The 11,721-nt window shown below is 39.5% G+C and overlaps 1 protein-coding gene across 1 annotated transcript in view; it reads left to right on the top strand.

The window, feature by feature from the left end:
- The first annotated feature begins 7,285 nt into the window (after positions 1–7,285).
- ptprsa (protein tyrosine phosphatase receptor type Sa) overlaps positions 7,286–11,721 on the top strand; it is a 244,961-nt gene continuing 240,525 nt past the window's right edge. Inside the window, exon 1 of the mRNA XM_028587830.1 lies at positions 7,286–7,506. The gene's annotated coding sequence lies outside the window, so the exon portion shown is untranslated. The remainder of the gene's footprint in view (positions 7,507–11,721) is intronic.

Genomic DNA, 11,721 nt, shown 5'->3' with positions numbered 1-11,721 from the left:
CAATATGGCCCAGAGTAATTGAAAGGCTGCCACTCTTATTTTTAGCATTCCAGTTTAGTCTCGATGCTGCAATCTCTTCTCTCTCCAAAACACTCTTGTTTAGGTCTGGTTTGCATCAAAGCGTCAAAAGATTACGATGCATAGCTGGACCACAGTAATGATGGATTTCTCATGAAAATGGTTTAAACAATATGCTCAGTCTCATTATGTAAACTGTCACTCATTTGCTTATAATTATTATTTAATACTAAGCTTCCTTTAAATAAAAAATCAGCAGTGTTATCTCCGACTGAGTGGAGTTAAGTTCTCCGAAGTTCTAGTGATGTTAACGGCTGCGAGCCTGTGTATCTTTCAATCTTTGAAACACAGAGGCTCTTAGTTTCTTTTCAATATTCTGTGTTGACATTAATGTAAACCATGAAACAGTATGCCTTTTAAAGCAGGAGAGAAGAAGTCCTAAAATATAGTATTATATAGAAATAATCATTTGCATAAAATGTGCTGGTTGATTCATTGATTCATTCGCTCAGTCATTCATTTAAAGTGCTCATATTATGCTTTTTGGCTTTTCCCCTTTCCTTTATTGTGTTATATTTCTTTTTGTGCACATTATACAGTAGGTTTACAAAGTGAAAAGCCCAAAGTCCACCTCAAAGGGACTTACCTTCTTCTAGAGAAAACACTGGGCCTCATTCACCAACCGTTCTTACGAAGAAATGTGTTCTTAAACCACACTAACACACATTTTACGAAGATTCTGACATTCACTAATGTTTTCTTGTCTTGGATTTGTTCTTAGCTAAGAACAAAATCTATGAACACTGAAGAGCACTCTTATGCACATTTGAGCAATGACAGTTTGCTCCAAATAACTGGTTACTGCATTTTATTTAATTCTACAGTCGTTTACAATGAAATTATTTACTGTAATGTATTTCTGATCATTTGTTGAAAAAAAAAAAAAAATAGTATGCAAAGAAACACAAACACTGCAATTTACATCAGCAATTAAACTGATTAAATCCTGCATTATTTGGTGATCTACTTAAGTAGAATCAATAGTGCATACTTTTGACTTTTACTTTGCTACATTTTGCAGCAATTATCTATACTTTCTACTCCACTACATTTCTACAACGTTCCGTTACATTTTCTGATCTGTTTTTTCCCCTTGCCAACGTCTTCCTGACCGTCACAAGTTTGTCTCACCAGTGAAGTTTGGTTACCATAGACTTGGGGCACCGGTGCTCCAGAGCCCGGGCGCAGCACCGCTGACCCTCGGTAATACGGCCTCTGGTAAAAGTGAAAATGAAAATGTAAATGTTTGTTTTTTATTATTCACGTTTTTAAATCATAGTTGCCATCTATTTCTCTTCACAGCATTGTTTACTTCTCCACCTGGCTGCGTAAGACGCGTTCATATCTTATTTATTTGGCTGGACCTCTTCACATCGCCTCCCTATTCCCGCTGCTTAACACACTTTATTTGCTTACGCTTCCATGGTTATAGAAAATATAACCGTCTTAAAATCAATCCATGAATAAAACCAACCGCATTCTGATTCTAACAACATATTTCTGTTTTATGCTGGTTAGGATAGGAACTTTTTTTTAAAAGCCAGGCCTTGTTTGTGGTAGTGGACATATTACCATTTAAAATGGTAATATGCAAAGAAGATTAAGAGAATAACTCATTATGCAAGTACTTTCACTTTTAATACTTAAAGTACATGTAAAATCGGGTACTTTTTACTTTTACTTAAGTAGGGTTGTCATTGTGGTACTTCTACTTTTACTAAAGTAAATATGTATTTGGTTATTTGTACTTTTACTTAAGTACTGAGATTCAGTACACAACTGTAATGTCCAAGTCATCTGTGACTTTGACAACCATCTCAGCGCTTCCCAGGAGGTGCACAAGCAGTGTCATGTCCTTATATGGGAATTTGCAGGGTGTTTTATTATGCTAATTAGGAACAACTGGCACGCACTTTCAATTACGAAGACGTGGGATTCATCAATCCTAAGAACACAGGTGCAAACCATTCTGCTGTTTAAGAACACGTCATGAATCCGACGTAGACTTTCCTTAGGGACTTTCTTAAGAACATATTTAAGAGAAAACTTAGGAAGATATTGGTGAATGAGGCCAACTTTTCACAAACAGCTCTGTTGTAGTCCAGCCTTTACTCCCGTGACGAACGTGCGTCACTTTGTAACACACATTATAATGCTCGCCTAGCTGCTAGCATGTCACTCCCTCTTACTCTGCAACTGACAAGCTAGCAGTACTTACTGTGCATGTGCGACTCCCAACAAAGATGGTACAGAAAGATGTCTCACTCTGTAGTTAAAACAGAGAGCTCAACACACAGGGTGAAAAGAGGAGCTTCAGCAATGTGCAGTACAACAAAAATATGGTGTTTTCTGAAAATTAAACCAGATAAACATATTCTGATACAACCTCTTAATACAATTATGGACCTGAAAATTTGTATAATATAAGCACTTTAAAGTACCAGTGAGTGATGCTTTAGATTTTATTAAGATGGTTTACCCTTAGATAATGTGAGCGGCTGATCAACGGCCATCCAGACAGCAGGAAAGTGCCTATGCCATTTGGGGGACACTTTATCCAAAGCACAACACGGTAAGAGGAGTGCTACTTCAGTGTTGTGACCTGTGGGAAATTGAGCCACTAACTCTTTAGTAATTAGCACTAAGCTGCACAGAGGACTGATTACTAATATTTGAAACCAAGAATAACTGAGCCAGTACAGTAAATATGTGTGTCATGTTCACACTTTCACTGAAAACTAAATCTTTAGAACGTTGGCCAACTTTCAAGATTATTTTTTTGCATGATTTATTATATTGCAGGATGTGGATGTTTTTTAAGATTTGCTTTTCAGTTAAACTGTAGTGTATGTAAATCTGCAAATGCCATATTCCATGTGCTGATCTACTGAATGACAAGACAGTTTACGTACAGTTTCTGTTTAATGATGTAAACTGTGTGCTAAGAACAAAAAGGCACTAATCAAAGTTGAAACAGATCATCCATTCTTCATTTAGCATTTTCATTTCACAATATACCATTCATTTTTTTTTTACAAGAAACATTCAAAATATCTTTATTTTATGAAAACGACGGCTTTAAACATCACAAAAAGGAACTGTCCATTTATCATTTTTTCATTGTAAAGCTGAGACATATGTTTTATTGCAGACCATTTTTACAAAATACAACATAATACAATACATGAAAATATAAGAAAATTATATAAACTTTGATGATGTGAGTGCACATTTATTAGACAGACACTAGCAGATACAGTTACATAAAATTGGACTGGAATTGCAACTTGGCTCTCTTCATTACAATAAATTCTACCATAGTACAATATCTTTATCCCTAATCTGAGTCAAAGCTCTTTTAGCGTATCATGTAGACTAAGTAACACTTCTACAATCAACAATCAATGAATGGCCTTGTCTGACTTTTCTTCAAGCTAGTTGCTCTTGATTGCCGGTGCTCACCGCGAGGTGACAGACCGCTACTTCTCCTCTAATTAAACCACTCATCCAGCCACTCTGACGGGCATGTGTTTCCCACACACAGGTGGGCATATTAAGGAAGGGGAAAAAAGGAGTAGGAGCGGGGCAAGGTTGTAGAAAAAGAAAAAGGGTGATTGATGGAATGGAAGTAGTTGATGGGAAAAAGAAGGATTGAAATAGGAGGAGCAGAGAGGTGCTGTAAGATAATCAAAGACACTGTGCAGCATGCAGTTTTTAAAGCAGAGTGGGTGGACCACTTCCGTTATCTTTATTTAGATGGAAGGGAGGCTGAGAGGGACACAGATACAAGCAAAAACCAGAGGAAATGTTCAGAGCATACAATCCAAGCATAGGTGTCATTTTATCAGGAAACCGGGGGACATATCAGGTCTAATAATTTCATACAAACACAGTCTCCTGCAATACACTATTTCAAGTGTCCAAAACAAAATCTCAGCCCTCTTCAAAGGTATGAGTAACTGTAAATTCACCCAGCTATTTTAGTCATGTACACCTTCACTTCCCTTCATTATACTTCTGAGGTCGACAAGTTAATTGACTCAAGGCACAAATGAAATAATTCTGCTCCTCTCACTCTGTCATGAACCCCACCAACATCTGATGATGTTCTCATCTGTTTGGGTTTTTCCTATCATATCACAAACTCATATATATATATATATATATATATATATATATATATATATATATATATATATATATATATATATATATATAGATTAATTAGTCTAGTTTCACTTGCCACTTGATGTTTTGCCGCCTAGCTTTCCAGCGTTTTCTTGTTCCTGTTTTGCATGACCTATCTGTGTGTGGAAAATTTTAACAAAACCCCCAAAATATGCAACTTTCTTTTTTATTTTGGTGTACATATTCCTTGACTAAAAAAAAAAAGAATTTCTGTTTCACACCGTATACTATATGCCACTTTCTTAAAAACAACTTAGAAAACCTAGATGTAAATGGACTACAATATGTAACAGCATAAAATATGAGAACACAGCAAAAGCACACATTTACACAACCTGAGTCAGCTGGACATAATTATTAAAACACATGTAGCCCTATATCCTACAATATTGGGACAACAAGCTCACTTATAAAATCCTAAATTTAACCCTGATGACTTCTTGCTCGCAATGCCTGATACCCCTACACTGACCTAAGTACATGTTATCAAAGGAATGTCCAATTATCTGAGGTAAAGGCAAAGACAGGCAAAGGACAATCAAATTATCAGTCCAGGGGACTTAAATGCTTTAGTTGGGCTTAAAGGTCACACATGGTCTTGTCTAGCTCAGCGAGGAGAGAATGGCTTCAACACTTCCAAGGTTAGAAGTCTGATCCCTGATGGGTCCACAAATGATTAAATTGTTGTCTCTTGTGGGGTGCTTTCCATCTTTTAGTGTATGCATCCTTGTCTCTTTGTTCCACCAGGCCATGACACGGGAATCTAGTCTGCCATCTTTAAAGGACCGTGGACGTCATGTTTCAGCCCATTCTTATCAGGATGACTTTTCACTGTTGCCAAAATTTCCACATATGACAGTTCAATGACAATCTCTGTGCCTCACATGGTCAATCACTTTGAACAGTTAGGGGTTTTCTTCTTTCTTTTTAAATGTTTAAAAAAAACTTAAGAATGGAAACAAGTGGCTGTGTGGAAAGGTACATGCACTGACTCAAGATGAGCGGCTGAAGTGTGATTTGCATTTGCATCTTGCACAACCAGCAACGTGTGCGTGCTCATACTGTGATTAAGGTTACCAATAACACATTTCATGTATCCAGGTTTTATTAAATCAACATGCCTGTAAGAAGTGTCCATCCATTAATATTATCAATAGTGGCCTTATGTTATACATTACCATTTGAGCATGTCACTTTAAAATTCCATAATGGTTTGTTTTATCTTTATTAATACAGCTTTTTAGTTTGCTGTGTTTTGCAGTTTGATGTTATATGGGACACTACACATCAAACAGCTAAGTTCAAATGGACAACATTTACCTCACATCTAGTTTACACCTGTCATGTTCAGAAATAAATACATCAGTCAATATAAAGGTCTTACAGGGGTTTGATCTTCAGCAGAAGCATGGGTGTCCGTACTGCTGCTCTGGGTGTTGCAATTGAAAAACATGAAGATCCATTGACTTAAAGACTCACTGGTGCCCACAGCTGTAAATGTGTCTGTGTGGATGTGTTTGTGTGTTATTCCTGTGATGTATTGGCAAGTCAATGACCTGTCCTGTTTACCTATCTTCTGTTTATATCCCCTCACCCCATTACATGAATACAGATAAGTAGGACCATCAAATATACAGTAAACTGCATGGATGGAAGGACGGTCTGATAGGTGACAGTAATTTATAAAAAATTGAATAACAGAACCTGGGAACAAGACCATGCATTAAGGGGAAGTATGAATGGCCAAGCTCCAGCAATGGGCTACATTTCAGCTTGTCCCTGTGAGAGCATCTGTGCACCAATATATGAAGTAGAGAAAGCAGCCCTGCCACTTTAAAGATTTGATTAAGTAAAACCTGCAGCTGAAGTTGATTGATTAAACGCCCTCGCAGTCTTTTACTTTCAGCAAGCAGCCAGCAGCAAAGTCGGGATGCAGAAAATACCTTCAAGCCTGCTCATCCATTGTGAGGAATTCAAATGCATTTGAAGATACTTTCTGAGTTAAAATAGGCACTATAGTCACTCTAATTCATTGACCTAATCCATCAAAATGTAGATATTCAATGATTTAACATAAATATTTAGATTATTGTTTTCTTGAATAATATTTCATATTCTTCAGGAAGAAAAAAATATCCCAGCAAGGAAACTTGTTTTTACCAGTTTTCCAGTATTTACAATAAGAAATCATCATGACAAAACTTGAAACAAATTCAATTCATCCATAGTCCCATTGACAACAATTGCATTTAGTTAATTATTCCCACTAAAAACCAGACCAAGTTATTTGTGAAAGCACTTTGTATTTGCAGTGTAGTATATGACAATGAACCTTACCTATAACAGATAAGAAGATATGATGCTTTATCTTTAAGATGCGCCGGCTGCACCGGTGAGGGGGAGGCTGTCTTGACTCAATGCGCAGCGTGTATTGGTCTGTTTCATGCTACCTTACCTCCCCTCTTATCCCGGGTAAAGGCAGGCTGGCGATGCTACTGGACGATACCTTTAGTGAGGCGTGGGGGAACGGCATGACTTCATCACGTCAAGTGGAGCACTGCAAAAAACATATCCTCAAAAGCAAGTTATACATCCTTGTGCTCCAGCCTGAAACCTAATTTAAACATAGCATATGGAACATGGTTTACACTGCTCAACAAACAAATGGCAGATTGTTCTGATATTGTATTACATAGTTCATTTTAATTCTGGAATCATTAAATAATTTAAATTAAATCCCATTTGGTTAAAGTAATATCTCCTTAAATATTTAGTGATAGATGTTTATTTGTTTGTCTTTTTCCGGTGCAAATGTTAAAACAACGTGCCATAAAGAAAGAAGGGGACGATGAGATAAGGGGGGGAGAGAAGATGGAGAGAGCCGTGAGTTGAGGGGTGGCTGAAAAGGGAGGGCCGGACGCATGACATCATTCCCTCAGCTTCCCTGCGCGGACAGAGCTCTGGTTTCTCCAAGTGCGCACGGCGGCTGCTGCTGAGGGAGGGAGCGACTCCTCTTGCCGTACCCAGACGCGTCCTGAGCAACCTGCGCTCTCGGGGTGGATATTATTAAAAACATAATTTAACCCGGCAGAGGAACCCGTGAACCGCTCCTCACTGGACCTGCCGCAGGGACGCACACATTTAACACAAACCCGGGGATTATTGTTTCTTTTAATCATGAAGATGTGAGGGTTTATAAGCTGAGAAAAAAGAAAGAGGAACTCCGAGGCTGACAAAAAGGTAAGCACACTTCCCTGTCTCTTTTTTTCCTGACTCTGTCCAGCTACTTTTATCTGCCAGGTATTTTTTTTTTTTTTAAAAGAGCTGGGAATTTTAATCACGGCTTTGCCATTTCCTAAACGCTTGAAAAAAGAAAATGATCATGTGGGAATTTGGTGTCTGAGCGCGCCAGATGTGCGTTATTCTGCCGTCTTAACACTCGAACAGAGACGCAGGCAAGTGCCCGAAAAGAAGCATCATTTCAGAATACTGCAAAGACGCTTGTTCAAGCTGCCACGGAGCTTTGCGATGGAGAGAGATGCTCGGTAGTCCCGGACTCAGCTGGAGACCCGACTCTGCCACCGCAAAACTGCTGCTGCTGCTGGTGCTGCTGCTAAGCATATCTGCTGCTTGAGTACTAAGGATATCCATCGTTCTGAACGACAGGCACGGCTTCCCTTTCATTCCCCACTGAGAGTTAATTACAATTTTATTCTCCCAAATAAAAGAAACCTGGGTGGTTCTGTAGCAGAGAGAAGAACGAAAATTCTCAAGAATGTATCTTACACTTGTATAGCTCTGGAACATAACGCATATTTCTGAATCATATTTTTTTTCGGGCGGAGATGTGAGTGTGTGTGTGTGTGTGTGTGTGTGTGTGTGTGTGTGTGTGTGTGTGTGTGTGTGTCTGTGTGCGCGCGCGCGCGGGGGGGCTCCATCTAACAAGTGCATCTCCACAGGGAGATGCTTCATTAGCCAAGTCAACCGTGAGAAGCTTTGCATTAGAATCCACTGATATGAACATGCCAGTAAGTAGATCGTGAGACATTCGGTTGTTGCTGGCATTAATCGGAAATGCAATTTTCGATAGTGGGTCCTCTCTCTCTCTCTCTCTCTCTCTCTCTCTCTCTCTCTCTCTCTCTCGCCCTCTCTGTGTGTGTGTGTGCGTGCGGACCGGTTGTCTGATGTGATGTCAAAGCCTAAGGTATACATGTTGGACTTTTGAGAGCAGCCTACTGTAGTGTTGGTTTACACCCCTGGACCGGATTTGCCTTTGCGCACCGCGTTGTCAATGGCTTTTAAAGGAGTTGGGCTTATTTCGAGGTGCGCAGCTCTAGCTTTCCACAGCCCCACCAAGCTAGAGTCAGCACGGCAATGACACTGAATTTTTCTAAGTGCCTGGCGATGCCATTGTTGAATGCTGGACACTCCGACTTAATTTAAGATCTCAGTTTCAAACTTCCAAATCGGTCAAATAATTTTAAAATAGCACTGCTTTTGCTGTCTTTATTTTTCCTTAAGCCTACCTGTTTTATGATGGTTCTTAGAAAGAACACAGATCTGCTGCCACATTATGAGGCTCCATAGACTAAAAATGATATACCATGATGATAAAGATTTAAAAGATGTAGAAGAGCCCTGTGTGTGTGTGTCGTCGCCCCCCCCCCCGACGTTGTGCATTTACCATCTTGTTCCGTCTCCTGTTTCGATCGCAACGAGCGCATCGCGCGTCTGCAAAGCTCATAAAAGCCAGAGGAGAGAACAATATCTTGCCAGCGCCAGGGTTGTTAAAAGAAAATAGCTTTATTCATTTTTCGTTGTACCCGTGGTAACTTAGTTATAGCTTTTTATGGTGCCTGGAAATGGCTCACAGGCTTGCAGTGCAATGTAATGTAATCAAATTTATGATGTTGCTGTGTATTACAATTCCCTGTTATGCTCCATCACATGAGAAATCTGGAGTGACCCCCCCCTCCCCTTCACCCTCCTCAACGCACACACACACACACACACACACACACACACACACACACACACACACACACACACACACACACATACACACACATGCAAATACAGTGATATGCCCAGTTCCAATGCTGGGTTGGCAAGGCAGGTAACATCCACCACTGGATTTGTATGAGAGGGAGCACACATCCCTCGCCAGCAGTTAACCTCTCTGGAAATAGTCCACACAGTCCTTTCTAAATTATATTCAGATTTATGCTACTGCAGATTTATTCTGGCAACCAATCATACTTCTTGAGTTTTGCCTTTTCCATATTTCATTCAAATGTTTTTTAAATAACAGAAAAAAAGTTTGGCCTCATGCAAGGAAGACATTAAAATATGTCAAGCTGAACCACAGTGATGAAACAAATGATGTAATGCATGAGTTGGTGTACACACAAGATACACATTCACACGCACACACACACACACACACACACACACACACACACACACACACACACACACACACACACAGATTTGCATACACTCTCTGCCTGTCTTTGTGATGTCACATCTTTTTATGCACGACAGCACCCGTGGGATTTTAGGCTACAATTTGTAAGATTTAATATTTCAGTTTAAATTATAATTCTTATCCCTACATAAGCACAGTTGTGTCTGTATGCTCCATTTCTTTTCCAGATATTAAGTGATGATGTGCCACCCAATGATCACTACAATAGGAGGGAGTTAGACACTCTCTGCCGCCTTAACAGACAGACCTGTGGAAGGACAGCTATTACTGGAGTCCTTCTCTCAGACTTAATGGGCTGGACACATTTTATGAAGCGTTGCCTCATCCAGCGTTTGCTCATGAAGCGATCAAATGCCCATGTTGGACATGCATAGAGGCAACACACCCTAAAAAATTGTGATTCATTGTCACTTCTTTTAAGATCTTAATGGAGCAAGTGAGGACTTTAAGGTGCTACTTGGAATAAATTTAGTAATTATTTCTTGAAGAACAACCATAAAATAGAATGTAAAGAACAACAGGACGGCTCAAGTTAGCACTTTGATAAAAGGGATCATCAAAGAAATCATCATTGGTACTCATATCTTGAAGTTTTCCTGTTGAGAAGCTATAGCTCGGATAGCTGAGGTACAAAGTGAAATGCTAGGTTTGGGTCCAGCCAAGTGCTTTTTCTGTAGGATGTGATCCCTCTCTTTTTTTCTTTCCTTACCTTTCGTACATATCACACTGCACTATCACCAGGTACATTACAAAATATGTTATTTACAAAACTCTCATTTTGAAGCCTTCATTTTCTTTTTTTATAAGCTTTTATTTTTAGTGTGCAGCACGTCATAGGTCACCTTTTAGTGAGGTGGCTCTAGAGGCACCTCACCCAAGCATCCGTTGTTTTCTCCTGCAGAAATGCACTTCAATCATGCTCATCTGTCACCAGCTGGACAGCAAAGATCCAGGCATGAGAGAGATGAACGACACACATTGCAAATGCACATAGTGACAGACGTGCACCTGCTTGCACACTTAAACACACACATATATACACACACACACGCACACATGCACATGCACATATATTTTTATTAAATTTACAAGATGAGCTATAAGTCATATTCCGCAGTCTCATTACAGACCACGAAGCCGAAGTGTGTGGCCATGTCATTAATGCAGTCAAAATGGAAACAGATGCGGACAGCTTGCAGAGCTGTTTAAGGGAACCCAAACATGTAAAGCGAGAGGAGACAGAAAGGAGAGAGAGTGAGAGAGAGATTGCAAGAGAGAGAGTGCAAGAGAGAGAGAGAGAGAGTGAGAGAGAGAGAAGAAAATATTTAATCATTAGCACACTTTATGGAAAGCTTCGCCCATGTGCAATGCGGCAGTCTAATTACCAGGATAGTGCTTGTTAGTTGTCACCTCCAGTTAAACAACGGGCTATTTTTTTCTCTCATGTTTTTCCCCCGCCTGTGGCAAAATTTGAAATTCTAAGTAGCAGAAAGTCAATTTCAAAGTATGCCATCTCATCCTATCCTCACCTCTACTCCTTGAGCCACATGCAACCAAATTAAAGTCATTTGTTTTTCATACATGTCAACGGTAAATAAAACAAGTGAAAGACTGACATCTATAACCAAAACTCCAGTAGTTAGCACTACAGAGGTAATTTAGATTGAGTTAATCATTAAAGAAAAGCAAAGGAGGGGTTGTATAATGTGACAGAGCATTCTTGTACTCAGCCTTCTGTCCAACGGTGCCATATTGTACAGTAAATCTTGTCAGGAAGCATATGGTCCTCAAATCCATGTGCAAATGAGTGCTGGAATATTCAGACAACCGAGAAAGGAATTGTCCTTGCATCTTTTGAACAGTGGTTTGTCATTTTAAATGGCTAAGATATAAGCTCTTTAGAGGAAGTCTTGACTGCCAGAATGAGGGCAAAAAATATTCCATGAAGATTCTGACCTGGTTTAAGC

Source organism: Perca flavescens, chromosome 9, assembly GCF_004354835.1.
Source record: "Perca flavescens isolate YP-PL-M2 chromosome 9, PFLA_1.0, whole genome shotgun sequence".
Taxonomy (NCBI): Eukaryota; Metazoa; Chordata; class Actinopteri; order Perciformes; family Percidae; genus Perca; species Perca flavescens.
The sequence above is the reverse complement of the archived record's forward strand: the minus strand, read 5'-3'. Positions and strand labels throughout refer to the sequence as shown.